At 42.4% G+C, this 18,348-nt stretch overlaps 1 protein-coding gene across 4 annotated transcripts in view; it reads left to right on the forward strand.

Annotated features, from left to right (window-relative positions):
- Positions 1-18,348, forward strand: part of DLGAP1 (DLG associated protein 1) — an 814,983-nt gene that overhangs the window by 172,143 nt on the left and 624,492 nt on the right. The window contains exon 1 of one of the 4 annotated variants that reach the window (XM_077270300.1): positions 8,605-8,785. The exons of the other annotated variants lie outside the window; for them this stretch is intronic. The gene's annotated coding sequence lies outside the window, so the exon portion shown is untranslated. Of the gene's footprint in view, positions 1-8,604; positions 8,786-18,348 lie in introns of those variants that run through there. 4 annotated transcript variants of the gene reach the window in all.

Below are 18,348 nucleotides of genomic sequence, written 5' to 3' on the forward strand. Positions count from 1 at the left end.
GTCTGGCGCCGATAGGACAGGCGGTCCTGCAGATTCCAAAGAAGGTGAATGAAAAGTTAGAATACCTTATAATGTGATTATAGGAAGGTCTTTAGTGGATTTAGAGTGTGAATCCTTAAAGGCAATGTTAAATTATTGTTCACAAAATTTGCACTTAGTAGAATACCCGGTTGGGTAATGAGAGTTAATTGGAGCCTGTTGCTATGATATTTAATTATGTTTGTAACGTTAAAAGTGTCCTCACCTCCCATAAAGGGAAGCCTGTTCAAGTATACTTATTGTTTTGCACTCAACAAAATTGTATGTCTTTTTGCTAACCTGTATTGTTGTTTTCTTCCCAGTCCCGGAGTACTGTGTTTAACCAGGGGGGAGTGCAGCGCCCCAGAGTCCTGGTCGTTGCAGTACTGTGGATCCGCCACTATGGGGAGCCATGGTGCGTTCGATGGCACTGAAGGAGTTCCTCTGAGCAGGTATCACAGACACCAATATGTTTCACAGCTGGGCCTCCGGGGGGAGCTAAGGGTTCTATTCATTAGGCCACTCCCCACCATAGTGGGTAAACTGGGGGTCAGGCAGGAAGTTAGAGGAGAAAGCTGACTGGATTGAACGAAGCAACACCTTGTGGCAGAGGGTGTTGTGGAGGAAGAGACAGTAGGGCCTCTGTCAGGGGTGGGATCCTGACAGAGGCTTGGCATTGGAAAGAACGTAACGGGACCGTGCCTGCTCAGCATAGCGGCGGTGCCCTAAGAAAGGACTAGAAGCGAGATAGATTGTGCTGAGTGAGAAACGAGATCAAGCAAAAGGAGAATACCAGTAGGGGTCATGCTGTAAGACCGGAGCAACATCCTACTGAGGCGCACTACCGGTGGCCGGAACGCCGAGGGAGTGGAATAGCATACAGCTTCAAGCCATACTCCAAACAGCGGCAGGGCAGTCAGTTTAAGGCGGGCTGTCTAACACATATCACCTATGAAGTCTTGGGGGGCAATTGCGGGAGAGGGGCGTCTCTAGGGTCCCGGAAGAACTCCAGGCCTACCTGACAAACGGGTGCCGTTCCAACCTGAATAACAGGGCGGGATGGAATACGAGAAGAACATCAAGTAATCGAGTTGTGAGGGAACTTAAGAAACAGACACAACCGTTGTGGGGTACTTTCCGTGAGCACAGCAGGGAAGGACTACAACACACAGCGCTAGAAGGAGGGCACTGATTTCCACCTGTGAGGAGAACTCTGGAGGTGCCATTGGACCGGTCGGACTTGCGCAGCCTGGTGAACCATATTCTGGACTGAGGACTCAGAGATCTCCAGTAAAGAGGTAAAGAGACTGCAACCTGGTGTCCTCGTTATTCGCCGCGACCTGCACCGCTACACCACCATTAACCCCACTTATTGCATCGGACGTCCCCCACTGACAGACAGGGCCACGGCCTAGCCACCGTGACAACCCCAGGACTGAGACTCAGAGGCCCGGCTCCGGGTACCCCTCGGCCCTGCGGCGGTGTGGGGGCGCTCCACAACTATTTTTATCCTTTGTGTGGTGGACCGTATATGCGTATGTGGACCTTTCATACTTTTGCCTAAATAAAGGTCTTGGAATTGTTCACTATTCTCTTGCTTTGTTGATTGTGTGATACCGAAGAAGGAACCCGTGACAACTGGTGGCAGCGGCGGGATCAACAGAGCGTAACCTAATGGAGAACCACACACAAAGTGAGTACAGAAATTGGACTGTATCCAGCTTACAGGAGAGAGCCAGAGACCTGGGCCTGAACTACCAGGGACTGACTAAAGAGGCCTTAATTGATATTCTGGTGGGTACTAGCCAGACCACCTACTCCCATATGTCTGAAGGACGAGCACTGGAGACAAGGACCCGCACCCCAAAAAGCCAGTGGGTGGTGTGGTACGAAGAAGAGATGGCAGTTCTGGGCCCAGGCATCTCTCCGGAGTACAAGGAGGAGGCTGCCCGCCGGGCACAACGAAGACAAGAAGCAATGGAGCTTGAAAGAGGGAGTAACGCAATGTGGAATGTAAACCCAACGATCCGGGAGCCTGTACGGATCACCCGGACAGACTTTAAGCCATTTGATGAGGCTTCCGGAGATGTGGAGGGGTTCTTCAAGGACTTTGAGCAGCAGTGTGCTGTGATGGAGGTGCCTCACTCTGGCTGGATGCGTTTGTTAGTGGGACTCCTGAACGGTAGCCTGGCGGAGGCTTACCGAACCATTGACTCACAGCGGAATCGGGATTATAACATTGTAAAGCAGACTATCCTGGATTACCATGCTATCACCCCAGACTCATATAGGGCCAAGTTCCAAGACCTCCCATTCACCAAGGGGGGATCGTTTAGGATGTATGCACATAAGATGCCCCAGGCATGTCGGAGATGGCTGGAAGCAGAAAACGCCTTTACTGTGGAAGATGTTATACAGGCGTTCCTTATAGAACAATTCCTTGCTAAGTGCCCCGCAGAGGTACGGGAATGGGTCCGGGAGCGCACGCCGTTCACTGTGGATAGAGCTGCAGCCCTGGCCGATGAAGCCCTTACTATCCGACTGAAATGGAGGAGGCTGCTGGACAATGAACCACGGCCTTCTGCCGTGCCCCGTCCCCCTCCGATTATATCTGCCCCTCCACCCAGCCGCAGGCCGATGACAATCACAGCTCACAATCCTGGGCCCCAACAGTTCCGACCACGACCTGGGGGTATCACAGGGAGGAGATGTTACCAGTGTGGGCAACCTGGACATTTGCAGTCTGGCTGTCCCTCAAGGATTCGGAGGGAGCCCCACGCAGCCCCACCTTGTCCAGTGCATCTTGTGCACTCCATCCCACCTGAGGAAGAGCTACTACCACCCCCACCAGAGTGGACCACTAACCATGGCACCATAGATACCCCTGCTGGAGTGTACGAACTCCGGCCTTTGTCCATCAGAAATACACAGCATTGGCATTGCCACCTGCAAGATGTCTTCATTGATGGATACAAAGTGTCAGGATTTAGAGAGACGGGGGCATTCCTGACTATCGCTGACCCCCGTGTGGTTTGACCTGAAGCAATTCACCAGGGCCCAGGAATTCCCATTGTCCTGGTGGGGGGTGTCCGCAAATATATACAGAGAGCTTTGGTACGTTTGGATTTTGGTTTTGGAGAAAAACTGTGTTGGATTGGCGTTATGGGAGGACTTCCTGCAGATATCCTCCTTGGAAATGACATTGGGGAGTTGCAAAGTCATTTTGTGGGAGCAGAAGGTCCGTGGGCCTCTCACTCTTCTGAAAGAACAATTGGAGGGAGAAATCACAGATACCGGATTGCCCATCATTCCCTACGTTCTAGAGTTCAGAGAATGTCTCGCCCAGCTAGCTACCTTGGCTAATGAACATCAGCGAAAGGCCCAGTCCAGACAAAAAACCTGGTATTACCATAAAGCCAGGACCCGGGAATTTATGGACAACAAGTGCTCATGATTATTGCAACCCCTGCCACTGTACAAGGAACTATAAACAGTTGAGCAAAGTTGACTAAAGTGAGCAGGCCAGAGGTCTGTGTAGACCTAATGGCGTGCTCACTTATTATGAGGGGGAGAGGTTGTGATGGTGTGATATGCTATGTGGGTATCATTTTGTGTATATTTCTAATTTACTTATTTTCATGGTGTTGAGTTGTTATTTGCCATCTGATATTCTCCCCCCAGTTCTGTATTGTTATCTCTCCACAGGGTCAGTGAATAATGTTGTTTGCTAATATGCTAATGACATGTTGACCTAGCTTGTTGAAACAATAAGCCCCTGCGACCCACCCCCCTAACCTGTGAATAAGGAGGGAGGTGAGACACAGTTCAGTTTGTTTGGAACTATGAAGTGAACACAGCACGTCAGAGAGAGAAAGAAGGGAATATGGACTGTTATCCTCTGTGCTGAATTGTTGGATTTTTATCCTGTAACTGAACTACATTTGGGTTCTGGAATATTTTTATCCTTTGTGTGGTGGACCTTTCGTACTTTTGCCTAAATAAAGGTCTTGGTATTGTTCACTATTCTCTTGCTCTTTTGATTGTGTGATACCGGAGAAGGAACCTGTGACACACCCCCACTATGCTGGTGATTGATTTCGCTCTGACCCTCGGTGGCTTTTGAGCCCACGCCTAAGGGTGCCCTGTGTCAGATGCTGAGATCAAGCGGGATTTCCCACCCTTCACTGACCGGTTGTAAGGACTAATAAAAGATTACTGCACAGAGTGCGTGCAGCGCCACTCTGGCGGACGCCACTAACCACCCTAACTAGGGCTAGGAAAGCACACTAATTGCGTACGGCACCGCACTGGCAGTCGCTGCTGGTTTGACGCAGTAAATATTGTGCTCTTGTGTTAAGGATAGCACTGTCAGGCGCTAGGTAGCTCCATCATTCGTGAGCAGTCAACATCACTAGGAAGGGGTATGATTTAGGAGCATTTAACAGATACAGGCATACATCCACACACACATGATAACAGGTTTATACTAGCGCATGGCCGTGTGGCCATGCGAACCTTTTATAGCTACAAAACCGGAGAAAATAAAGTCAAAATGCCAGACATTACAAAGAATTATTTAGAAGCTTTATTAAATCACCTATATAAACAGTAAAATATGTATTGTGCACAACATGTGCAAAATACCGTGAGCAATTAGTAAAGAATGTGACACATAGAAGCGAGTGATATAACATTCCAAGACAAATGAGCAACGGTATGCCTAGTCACTGCATATGGGTCATAGTGCATATATGGCTAACTGTTGCATAACAGGATCCAATGTCTATGCATATAAGCAACTGCAAAGGGATGGTGACTGCTAAAATATAGGGTAAAGCTGCAGTTAGTAAAGCAAGTGTCTAATTAGACCGCTCCCAGTGGATACCTAACACCTACATCTGCCAAAACTGCTAAGCAAAGTCCCAAAACTCCAATCAACCCATAGCTGTATACTTAAAAAACTGTTTTAATATTAAACATATAAGCAACAAACAGCCTAAACATCCTAGGAACAGTAATTACCCATTTTCATGCAGGGACAGGCGTGACCGGGCTCTTTCCCCAACGCACGTTTCGGTGCGAGATCACCTTCTTCAGGGGGCGTGGAGCAACATAGCGGCTACAAAGAAAACGTAATTCTGGCGTTTTGATTTTTTTTCTCGTTACGCTGTTTAGCGATCGGGTTAATTTTTTTTATATTGATAGAGCAGACGATTCTGAATGTGGCGATACCAAATATGTGTTTATTTGATTTTTTTGCTGTTTTATTTTGAATGGGGCGAAAGGAGAGTGATTTCAACTTTTATATTTTTTTTATTTTTTTATAATTTTTTTTTACTTTTTGCATGCTTCAATAGTCTCCATGGGAAACTAGAAGCTGCAGTTGTCTGATCGCCTCTGATACACACAGGCAATAATCAGATTGCCTATGTGCAGCAGAAATGCTTACTTGGAACGCTAACCACCGGGTTGTGCTCATAGCAATCCGGCAATGGCAACCATAGAGGTCTACTTCAGACCTCTGGTTGTCATGCTGACTCATCGGTGACCAATGATCATGTGACGTGGTCACCGATGGGCGGGATTTCCAACACACTTCCGGTAAGAACGAGATAAGTGCCGCTGTTAGAGATTGACAGCAGCATATAACAGGTTAACAGCCGTGGGTGGATCGTGATTTCACCCGCGGCTGTTTGAAGCACATGTCAGCTATTCAAAACAATGTCGAAAAGTGGTTAAAGTGGATTTTTGCCATATGGTGCTTTGCAGAATTTACAGTGGTAAGTTTACACCATATTATACAAGGATTACTCAAAGAAGTAAGATATAAACATACAACTTTTTTTCCCCACTGGATGATTTGCAAAACCTTATCAGAAAAAAATGCCAAAAGAACTCCTCAGCAGGGGGCAGCTATCATTCTATCCTCAAATTTTGGATTACAAGAGGAGGAAGACCTGCACGGACTCAGACTTTAAAGTTGGACTTCAGAAAGGCAGATTTTAATGAACTCAGAAAGAGGGTAGGAAAGGTTCAATGGCTCGATGTTCTAAAGGACAGAAGTGTTCAAGAAGGATTGGAGATTTTGCTAAATGAACTTCTCACTGGACAATCAGTAACAATCCCGAAAAGAAGGAAGAATTGGAAGCATTTAAAGAGACCAGGATGGATGAACACACAACTTAATCACTTGATAAAAAGGAAAAAAAAACATATTAAATGGAAAGAGGGGGCAAATCTAAAGAAAATATAATTCTGTTTGCATTTAATGCAGGACAAGCAACAGAAGAGCTAAAGCCAGTAATGAAGTGAGGCTTGCAAGGGAGACCAAAAGCAGTAAAAAAGGATTTGGGGGTTATATCAAAAGCAAAAGAAAAGTCAGTGATGCTATATGATTTTTACAGGATGAAAGGGTGAAGTGGTCAAAAATTAGGCTGAGAATGCCGAACTTTTAAATTCCTATTTTGCATCTGTGTTCTCTAAGAAAGCTATTGTAACAATTGACATTCACGGAGCCATCAAAGGTATAAAGGAATCCACACTATCTATAAACAGAGAGGAGGTGATGGGATTTAACTAATTTAAATGAATTTAAACCTCCTGGTCCAGATTAATTACATCTTATGGTACTGAAAGAGTTAGCAGAGGAAATTGCTGAACCACTAGCCAGAATCTTTGAAAATTCCTGGATAACAGGAGAAGTCCCAGAAGACTGGAGAAGGGAAAATGTTGTCCCTATCTTCATAAAAGGAAAGGTGATGGAGCCAGGAAATTATGGGCCCGTGATTCTTACTTCTGTACCAGGAAAGATATTTTAACAAATTATTAAACAGCATGTATGTAAGTACTTGGATAAGAATACAGTAATTAACCGGAGCAAGCATGGGTTTGTAGCAAACAAGTCATGCCAGACAAATCTAATTTCCTGCTATAATGGAATTACTGACTGGGTGGATCAGGGCGGCAGATATAGTATATCTTGACTTCAGCAAAGCATATCGTTATTGAAAAAATGACAAGTATGACATTGACAAGGATAGGGTTAGATGGATTCAAAACTGGCTCAGTGATTGAACTCAAAGAGTGGTAATAAATGGTTGCACATCCAATTGGAAGAGTGTTTCAAGTGGGTTACCACAAGGCTCTGTCATGGCCCCAATATTGTTCAACATTTTTATAAATGATCTAAATAAGGGAACCGAAGGTGAAATAATCAAATTTGCAGACGATGCAGAGATAGGAGGAATAGCTAACAGTAGAGGAGACAGAGAAAGTATTCAGAAGGATCAAGAGAAGCTTGAACAATGGGCAGTGACTAATAGAATGATATTTAACAGGGAGAAATGCAAGATTCTACATCTGGGCAAGAAAAACAAAAATTACATCTATAGAAAGGGAGGAATAGAACTAAGCAACAGCACGTGTGAAAAAAGTCTTGGGTATACGAATAGATAACAAACTGCATGAGTCAACAGTGTGATGCATCATCAAAAAAGGCAAACACAGTACTGGGATGTAATAAGATAAGCATAGAGACTAGATCATGTAAAGCAATTTTCTCCCTCTAATCCTCTTTGGTCAGACCTCATCTGGAATACTGCATTCAGTTCTGGGCATCACATTAAAAAAAAAAACATTTAAAAACTGGAGCAAGTTCAGAGAAGAGCTACCAGGATAGTGAGCGGACAGCAAACTATGCCCTACAAATAACGGATAAAGGATCTGGGAATGTTTAGCTTGCAAAAAAAGAAGACTAAGAGGAGACTTAAAAGCTGTCTACAAATATTGTTTAGCTTGCAAAAAAAGAAGACTAAGAGGAGACTTAAAAGCTGTCTACAAATATGTGAAGGGATGTGACAGTGTGGAGGATCATCCTTATTCTCATTTGAACATAGAAGTGCAAGAAGCAATGGGATTTAACTGAAAGGGAGAAGATACAGATTACATATTAAAAAAAGTGTTTTGACAGTGAGGATGATCAATGAGTGGAATAGGCTGCCACGAGAGGTGGTGAGTTCTCCTTCAATGGAAGTCTTCAAACAAAGGCTGGACAAGTGGACAGACATCTGTCTGAGATGGTTTAGTAACTCCTACACTGAGCAGAGGGTTGGACCAGATGAGGTCCCTTCCAACTCTAACATTCTATGATCCTGTTTTCTTCATTCCACCTGAATTATCACAGCTGCATTCTCCATTCTAGCATGATTTTATTAGTATACCTTGCTTTCGGCTTTGACATTGACTGACTATTACAATACCACACTGGGAGAAGTTTGACAGTCGTTGCTTTCCTGCACATCCTAACTTCTTGCTGCACAGCAGGAATGATAGTCATAGTAATGTAGATGTACTACACAGATCTGTCAGTCACACATTACAGCTATGTTTAATATCTCCTCCCTGGCATTTTAAGGAATTCAATTTTCATTTAGTGGCAATACAAATATCCTTCGTGATGTATTCTGTATCCACTGTCCCGATATCATTAGAGCATTCTTGTGTAGGAGTATTTTTGAGAGTATTTTTTTTAATGCTTATGCAGTAGTAACAACGGTTGTCACGCTGTCATCTTTGTTGCTATGGATTTTTTTTTTTATGCGTGCTCCTGTAGAGCATGATCTGCCAGCTTAACTCTCACATATATTTGATGAAGATGTTTATTTTGAGACTGACATCATTAGAAAGGCAGGCGTGGCCACGTCTCGCAGCTCCAGGTGAGATGGCAGAGCAGATAGCAGCTCACCTGGACTGAATTTACCTATGAAAGGTAAGGAAATCCACCTTCACTTCAACTAAAGTGCATTGTATATCAGGAATGAATGGCGACTACATATATTTTTAGCTTTATGTGCCTATGGATGGATGATAATAGACATTTAGTACATTATAAACACCTGCTATTTATTACAATTTTTTTAGGGAACACAGCAATTCATAGGGGAGCTAGAAAGGCAAATTACCTAATCATGCTGTATTGTATGTTGTGATCAAGATTGCATGAATCAAATGCTGCAAAATGTATAGCAATCTGTAGGCGCACTTCTGTGTAGGAATTGAGCATGTCATTTGTCTTAGAGGACAAACAGATGACCTTTTTTGTCCAGCATAAATAATCTTAATATGGTAAGTTTATAGGTAAAGGGTATAACAAAATCTACTAAATATGTTTACATTTGAAATATATTTAATATATATATGCTATATAAAAAGTTAAGTAACTTATCTTGGTATTGGTCCTTAGTTACAGCCTGTAGCTCATGTTTTTACGTGTCCAACAATACTGAAGTTCATGTATATAATGTATGGCGAGTGCTGCTGCATGTGTTTGTATAAGGACCTTTGTAATGCAGCCATAGTGTATTTTCACCTGCATAGTCATTTAATACTTTAGGTAGTACTGGCCAATTCCTATAGTTTCTGCCTACTCCAGAGTTGAGATGCTGAGTTTAATAAGCCTCTTGTAGTCACATAACAGCAATATATTGCTCTTTTTGCTAACCATTTTATAGCTTTTTTTTTTCTTGCAACACAATAAATTGACTTTTCTGAGAGACTGTTTAGGTACAAGAGGTAGTAGAGGTAATGTTCTGGTTTAGAAAAATCTATGGTTAAATTCACACAATAAGGGATTTGTTAAACAAATTTCTGTAACAAGTTTGCAAGTTATCACCAATTCATGTGCTAGGATAAGTGATATTAACTTGATGACCTTAGGACTTCCACTAATCCCAAGTACAAGGGTCTGAAGTGCTTGGTCTCAGTAGAGCCGAGGTCCAGCATGCAGCATGTGCACCCCCTCTAGATTCACAGTCTGCGGGACTGCTGCTGATGGCTGAGTGGTGTACTATGATATCTTCTTCAGTCCCACAGACAATGAACCCGTGCATCTACTATGTCTTCCAACAGATGGTATTGGGACAAAAAAAAGATCAGGCATTTTTGAATTTCAATGCCAGATGCTTTTAATTTTAGGGGAGGTAAATAGCCACTGAAGGAGTCTGTCGCTGCTTACTCCTTTCTTCCTAGTCAGAAGACATGCATGCTCGGCCAACCTAAGGGTGCATGTGTATGGAGGGACAGAAGATATATAACTGGCTATCAAATGAACATTGGGATGACAATTGTTTGATGTGTGTATCCAACTAAACAGCCAGTGTAGCATGGAGAAGTGTACTCAAATAAGCTGTTAGAGGTGTAGTTGTCAGCAAACTTTTTGACTGTTTTCTATAACAGCCATCCTGCCCGATTAAGATCCATGTAGGCTCAAAGCATATACAGTTGTGTTCAAAAGTCCTGCATAGGCATAGGATAAATTGATTTTTCAAGTTTAAAACGTTTTCTGTCAAATATCTTCGATGCTAATATGACATATTATATATGGTTTTGTTCAGAATACAATTTTGCATTCTCTCCCTGTAATATTTTTAGCTTTTGAAGCAGTTTTGCCTGAAATTATTGCAACAATATGGGAATTGAAAGCACAACTATATATTGTACAGCTTCAGATCCAAAATTAGCCAATCACAGATGAGGTTCTTGTGACCAATCATAACCTGGATATGGCAGCCAATCACATTACATTACATTGCATCACATCTGCTGCTTTGTTTGTTTGTTTTATCTGTTGGTCTATCTAGTGAATCATACTGTAGAGTTTTATGATGGGAGCCTTCAGATTTTTGTCAGCGGAGGATCGTGTGCGAGTTGTGGTGCTACATGAAGAGGGTTATACTGGCCCCCAGATCGCAAGGAAGGTCGGCTGTAATCAGAGTATAGTCGTAAGAATTTTGCAGAAACATAAGCAGCTTGGAATTACCCAGGACAGGCCCAGATCTGGTCGGCCCAGAAAGTCAACTAAAAGGGAGGATAGAGTACTGATAAGAACATCCCTTGCCAATCGAAAGCTCACCTCTCCTCAGCTTCTGTGAGAATGGCAAGAAAAGTGCAATATTGAGGTAGCAACATCAACTGTTAGGAAGAGATGTTTGGAAGCAGGACTGAAAGGGTGCAAGGCCCGAAAGAAGCCATTGATGACAGCCATACAAAGACAAAGGAGAAAACTGTGGGCATTGAAATATTTAAAATGGAGGAAGGAGGAGTGGGAAAAAGTGCTAATTAGTGATGAAAGCACTTTTTGCATTTTAGGAAATGATGGCAAGTCTTATGTGAGAAGGTTCCCACATGAAGAGTACAAGCCAGAGTGTTTGAGCTTCTTTGTGAAACATCCGATGAAAGTAATGGTCTGGGGCTGTATGGCAGCCAATGGTGTTGGAAGAACAAGGTGGCTACTATTGACTGGCCAGCTCAGTCCCCGGACCTCAATCCAATTGAAAATTTGTGGCACAAGGTATCATTAGAGATATCTAGAAAACAGCCAAGGACCAAGAGTGAGTTGATTGAGGCTCTGATACAGGCCTGGAACCACATCATCACTCGTGAACATCTGCAGAAGCTTGTTCACTCAATGCCACAGAGATGCAAGCTGGTGCTCAAGAGCAAAGGCTGGCCAATAAAGTATTAGAAGCTTAAGATGCACTCAAAAGGCCCTTTTCAGGACTCTGAATTAAATAAAAAATAATAAATCTTAAAAAGTCAAATTTAAGTCTGTGTGAACTTGCATTGGAAGTTAATGAACTTAGAAACCTGTTCACCATTCTACACACTGTACTGGTGTAGGTATGGTTATGCTGTAAAAAGAAATTATCAAAAATGCGCATGCCATAAAATTAATACACTTGGGACATTCAAAAATGAGTATGGCAAACAATGAGGGATTACAAAAACATATATGTTCCACCAGTTTCACTGTAGAGCTGCAGAAGTATGAAATATATAGTTTTCTTCACGCCTATGCAGGACTTTTGAACACCACTGTAAGCTGGAACACTGAGCTGCATTTTACTTTAATGCTCAATAAACTAAATTATTGTATGCAGTGTTAGAAAATCTACTTTTTTATTGTAATTGCGGCTACAGCAGTAAACTCATACACATAGCCTTATTATAGCTAGTGTATAAAGAGCCATGATAAGGCTGGCGTAGACCCTACTGTGTCTATATATACCTCAAATTATATATAGAGGCCGACAGAGGTTCTACCCTCTCAGATTTTTGTTCTCAAGTCCTCAGACAGTTCTCTTCACCTCTTTCTGTTCTCCATGCTTAGTGTGGCACAGACAGACACACAAGGCAAAGATCGAGACAATTTCTCCCCATTTTATCTGATTTCAGATGTGATTTTCATATTGCCCACACCTGTTACTTGCCACAGGTGAGTTTAAATGAGCGTCACATGCTTGAAACAAATTTGTTTACCTACAATTTTGGAGAGGTGCCAACAATTTTGTCTGGTCCATTGTTGGGGTTGTGAGTGAAAAGATGTCCAATTTGCCTTTTTTTCTGTTTTTTTCTGTTCCAATACTCACAGAGGAAATAAACATGTGTGTTACAAAACATGTGTAGTTGCAATAATTTTCTGGGAGAAATACTTAATTTTCTGGAACAATTTCAAGGTTACCAACACTTTCAGTCATGACTGTATATGTAGCCTCTAGGGCAGCACACTAGGCCTCTGTGTAGTACAGTGTGGATCATTAGAAAAGTAAGCACACATACCCTGTGACGCCTGCTTGCTGCTGTGTTTCTATGTCCCGTATAGTTATTCCTATATCGGACAGTTGGGCAAGGGTCGTCTATTCACAGGAATGTAAACTAGCCACTTATATAACTGCCTAGAGGAACTTCTCTTTATTCCTTACCATCTATAATTTTTTAATAATTATTTTCACAACCTAAAAGCGGAAGGATTATTCTCATAATTGCTTCAATGAAAGGATGAAATACTATTTAAACAATATCTGCCTGGAAAAGCTCTTTGAAAATGCTAAAAACTATGTAGACATGCTTTGCAATGTCAAAATGGCTTGTTGTGCATTTTTTTTAACCGTTTCAGGCTTCGAAAGCTGTGAAGTGGCTAAAAGAAGTGACTTGACCAAAGTGTCTCAAATTAAACCCACCTGTGAAAATGAAAAAGATGTAATAAGAGATGCTTAAGAACAAAAGATGCTAGTGTGTTCTGAAGCATCTTTCTCTGGCATATCTTAGCAGGTATATCGGCATCTAAAGATGTTGTGTGCCGATACCTTAGATGTGCTATATTTTGTGTTCAAGTACTCCCTGTAGTGAACAACATCCATTATATATTGAGGGAAATGTCTAATTTAGATCAATTAAATAGTGATCTATTAGCAAAAGAAAACATCATTTTCCGATCAGAAGTGCAACAGTGAATAGAGAAAATGAAAAAAAAGATGAAAAAAATGAAGCATCATCATTAGTAGTTACAATAGAATTAGCAGAACAAGCAGAAAGTAAAGTGTTGCACAAGCACCTAATGCTGCTGAGGTCTCTGGTTTTCAGATATTATAAGTTAAAGGGAATCTGTCAGTAAGATCAACCCTCCTAAGCCGCCTATATGGGCATGTAGGTCATAGGAAACCGAATAAGATGATACCTTGATATCTGCGATCTGATGTTTTATTCCAGAGAAATCTTTTCTTAATATGTAAAGGAGCTCTGAAGGTCTGGGGACCAGTGATAGATCTCTCTGAGAATCTGCCTCTAGAGATTATTTTGTCCAGGACATCAGCCCCATAAACCTTTTTAGAAACAATCTGTCATTATAATTCTTACCTCCTTGCAGATAACATTTGATATGTTATCCAAGTTTTATTACATATGTGTGGATAGCCCTAGATTTTCAATGACTATGCTAGCCAAACTTCCCTTGTCCATAGCAACTTTTCACAGCCCAGTTTTCATTTTTCAAGATCAGAATATGAAACAAAATCTATGATTAGCAGCAATAATAAATTCTCAATTTTTGCTTCAGACAGTTTGCAAAAATGTTCCCCAGTATTGTTAACTAAAGCCAAAATAAAGTTGCACTTTGGGATTAAGTGCATCTTTATTACAAACTCAACCTAGCTTATTCCTAATTTCTCTTACATTCAGGATTTTATGTTTCCAACCTGAAGGTACAATGTCAATTTTTTAAGAGATTACAGATAGGGATGAGCAGAGCAGCAAGAGTTTGGGTTCTGGTTCCCGAGATCTTTAGTCCATAGTTCGGTTTGGGTACCAGAACTGTACCCAAACTTGAACCAGAACCTGAACCCCACTCAAAACAATGGGGACGTGAACTTTGGAGCAGGAAACTTCCCATAGAACTATGAACATTAAAATGGACTTCCGGGAGAAGTCTGTGTTTGTAGTTTAGCATCGGCACAACCCCGAACTTTTACATTCGAGTTTGCTCATCTAATTACAGGGCAATGGGAAACCAAAAGCAGTTTTCATGTTTACTGGTACATGTCTGATGCTAGGATTTCTTCTCAGATTTTCCTTTTCAGCTGCCGTGATTCTGCAGGCAGATTGTCTAAGGCCAATTTCAGTATTTGGTCAGTATTTTACATCGGTATTTGTAAGACAAAACCAGGAGTGGAACAATCAGAGGAAAAATTTTATAGAAACATATGCACCACTTCTGTATTTATCACACACTCCTGGTTTTGGCTTACAGATACTGATGTAAATCATTGATCAAATACTGACCGTGGTCTTATTCTTGTCACCTATTGAAACTGTTTTCAAATCAGAGGAGAGATAATCCCCAGAAATATAATCGGTAATACAGGTTTCTCATTGATCACAATAGGAGCAGCTTTTTGGGTTGTTTTCATGATCCTCTCTCCTCCTGTACCAGTTGTGACTTGTATTGTTTAAGATTATTGTACTTGTTTTTATTATGTATACCCCTCCTCACATGTAAAGCGCCATGGAATAAATGGCGATATAATAATAATAAATAATAATAATCTGCAATGCCTGGCTTGTGTACGTTGGGTTTGATCAGTTTGACACCAAATATGATACTTTATAAAACCAGAGCAGACTTGCAAAAAAAATTAACCCATATCTTTCTATGATATAAATCAGTGTGTTGTATTTATAGCAAAAAAATTAAATGTAAGTGTCCTATAAGTGTCTAAGTAGAAGCCAGACTTGGTTAATAATAATTATACAACATCAATAAGCAATAGTTTATTATTGCATTAGTACACAAAAATAAAAAAATGACCTAGCTTCGAAGGTACTTCCAACGATCATTAAACCTACAACATACGGAAGCATATACCAAGTAGTAAGAAAATATCTAATTTTATTAACAAAAAATAATAAATTATTTTTTTCTTATGATAATCCAGTGTTTTCAGGTCCATTTTTGTATCTACCCGCTAAGACAATACTTGTTTCAAAAGTTTTTATAAAACTTGTATGTTTATTATTTTTTTGTTAATACAATTAGATATTTTTTTACTACTTGGTTAATGATTCAGTATGTTGTAAGTTTTATTATTGCATTAGGTATGTAATGAAGAGTCTGCTGAACAAGTATTGTTTGTGTATAATGTTTTGTAATCTTGTAAGTAAAAAAAAAGTATTAAGCTGTGTGTCCGCTGCATCCAAAGCGCTGCCGTCTATTGAACACATGTGAATCGGCATGTGTTCACTGAACTGTGCAGATTCACCGCATCCAATACATGCTATTGGTGAAACTTCTTTTGCAGAGACACATGTGCTGTAACATCTGGATGCTGCTGGTTGGAAGCTGTATAAGTACGCAGCGTCAAACCTGCAGCAATTTCTGATCATGTGCACATACCCTGAGTCTGAGATAAAACATACCGTATTTTTCAGACTACAAGACGCACCGGACCATAAGACGCTGTTACGGCTAGCGGAACGCACCGAGTATATATAGCTGTTTATTATAAATGGTGCGTTTGCAGCCCGGGGTCCACTGTGCAGGAGGAACCTGCTGCTAGTGAATGGTGGCAATGTTTGGTGGTATAGACTAGCTCTGTTACTTCACAGAGTAGCCGTGAGAGGAAAGCACTGCGCCCTGTTAGCCTTACAGGAGCACAAGCTTGCTGCCGAACTGATAGCAGTCAGTGGTTATGCACACACGCAATCTCCTCACCAGAGGTGCCGGAATTCTAGGGGCTTATTTCAGCCGGGTCCCTGAATACGTTCATACAATCTCCTCACCGGAGGTGCTGGTATTCTAGGGGCTTATTTCAGCTGGGTCCCTGAATCCATTCATACATAACCACACTGGCGCAAAGTACATATTTGGATTGATACTAGCGCATGGCCGTGCGGCCATGCGAGCCTTTTATAGCTGCAGCAAGTACAAGACCTTCCTAGAAGGACCAATGAGAGGCTGCTACAGAGCCTGAGCACCTTCAGGACCTTCCTGGAGAACCAATGGACTTTGCTGCAGTATCCAAGCATGTGACCCTCGATCTCCAATGAGAGATCTTACTCTGGGCATGCTCAGAAGGAGAAAAGCAGGACTTAGTCTCAAAAGCGTCTGCTCGCCGCTGCCCAGCACTGGCTTCAATGGAAGAAGCTGGAAAAGCAGCAGTAACCCTTTGTACAGAGTCAGACTGAGCGAGATGCTGGGACCGACGTCTCCGCTGAGCAGACTCCACTGCGGCAGGAGATGAATGGGAGACCGCAGTGGAGATGGCCCGAGATTCCCCCTGTGCAGAGGCGGGAACTCGACCCCTAACAGACGCACCCCAAATTTTCAGAAGGAAAATACGGAAGTAAAATATAATGTGTCAAATGGGGGTCCGTCTTACAGTCCGAATTCAGCTTACCAGGGATCGGAACAGGTAGAGGAGTGGTCACAGGGGTCGTTTGGTGGTCCTGGCTGGTGCGGTGGCCTCCGGGAAATCCCATCCCAAGCTGGTGCCATGGCGGTGGCTCTGTGCTGGGGCAAGGTTTCTGTGCTGGGGCTCCGTGCTGGGGCTGGTGCTCTATGCTGGGGCTTTCAGCTTGGCAGGGACTCTGTGCTTGGGCAGGGGGGCTGTGCTCCAGGGCAGGGGCTCTGTGCTGGGGCAGGGGCAGCAGCTCTCTGTATTCCGTGGGGGGCTCTGCCGGCATTTCGTAAAAGCCTGGAGGCCCCCGCACATCTATTGCTGCCATGTTGTGGTGGCCTCCAAGAACATGGCCTCCGGGAACATGGCCATCTGGCCGGGGACGGCGCATGCTCAGATTCAAATCTCGGCAATGAGATCTCATCTCCTGAATCTGAGCATACACCGCCTCCGGCCCGGCGGTCATCTTCCTGGAGGCCACCACAACATGGCAGCAACAGATGTGTGGGGGCCTCCGGGCTTTGACAAAATGCTGGCGGAGCCCCCCATGGAGCACAGAGAGCCGCTGCCACTGCCCCGGAGCACAGCTGTCACCACCACACCACAGAGCTCTGCTGCACCGCCACAGCCTCAGGATTTGTAAGTATATTGCAACCATAAGACGCACCCCCAATTTCCCCAAAAAATTTTGGGGAAGAAAAGTGTGTCTTATGGTCCAAAAAATACGGTATACGACTGGCAGATTCAGATGGCATGGTAAGAGACATTCACCATTTTGTGTCCAGTGGCATCTTAATATTGTATAGCACTTCACTCTTGATTTGCTGCACAAACATGTGATGTTTTAAGTGTCGAATGCAGATGACTGAGGAGGCTTTCTGCGTACTATGCAAATATATATTCACTAAGCAATATGAGTAAAGACTATGCAAAACCATGCACTAAAAATGGATCGCTATACAAATTATGTGCACAGGTTGTCTAAACAATACCTATGCCACAGTGCAAACTGCTAATAAACCTGGCAAATCTTAGAACTTCAGACACATGGCTGTATCAGACAGATTGCCTTTGTATCTAATATGATGGTGCTGTACAGACTATAAGCCTCTTGTAGACCAAGTTTGCGCCATACAGCTAAAAGCTGTATTCTCTTAAAGGAAAACTGTAATAAGGTTTTTGTGAAAATTGTATTTCTTAAAAGAATTTTGGCAATTGTTTTATTTTACATTCACAAACTCTATTAAAAATATGCCTCTGAGGCTTTTTTAGACTCTAACTTCTTGTTGTTTCAGGAAACAACACATGTACATACTGTAACCACAATGGTCAGTTATAGTCCCTATATTTTGTTTTGAAGTACCTAATGAGCATGTGCAAAGGGTCATTATGAAGGGAGGGAGAGCAGGGTCAGCTGTGAAATCATGTTTTGTTTTAAGTGTATCCTTTGTTACCAGCTGTGTAAATCTATCATTGTAATCTTGCCTCTGATGATATTGAAAGTGGAGAAAACTCTTCCTAAAAGGACGGGAAGTATGAGTCTAAAAAAGACCCAGTGGCTAGTGAGAAAATTACAAGAGTACTCATTTTGTTTTTTAATAAA

Source organism: Ranitomeya variabilis, chromosome 6 (assembly GCF_051348905.1).
Source record: "Ranitomeya variabilis isolate aRanVar5 chromosome 6, aRanVar5.hap1, whole genome shotgun sequence".
Taxonomy (NCBI): domain Eukaryota; kingdom Metazoa; phylum Chordata; class Amphibia; order Anura; family Dendrobatidae; genus Ranitomeya; species Ranitomeya variabilis.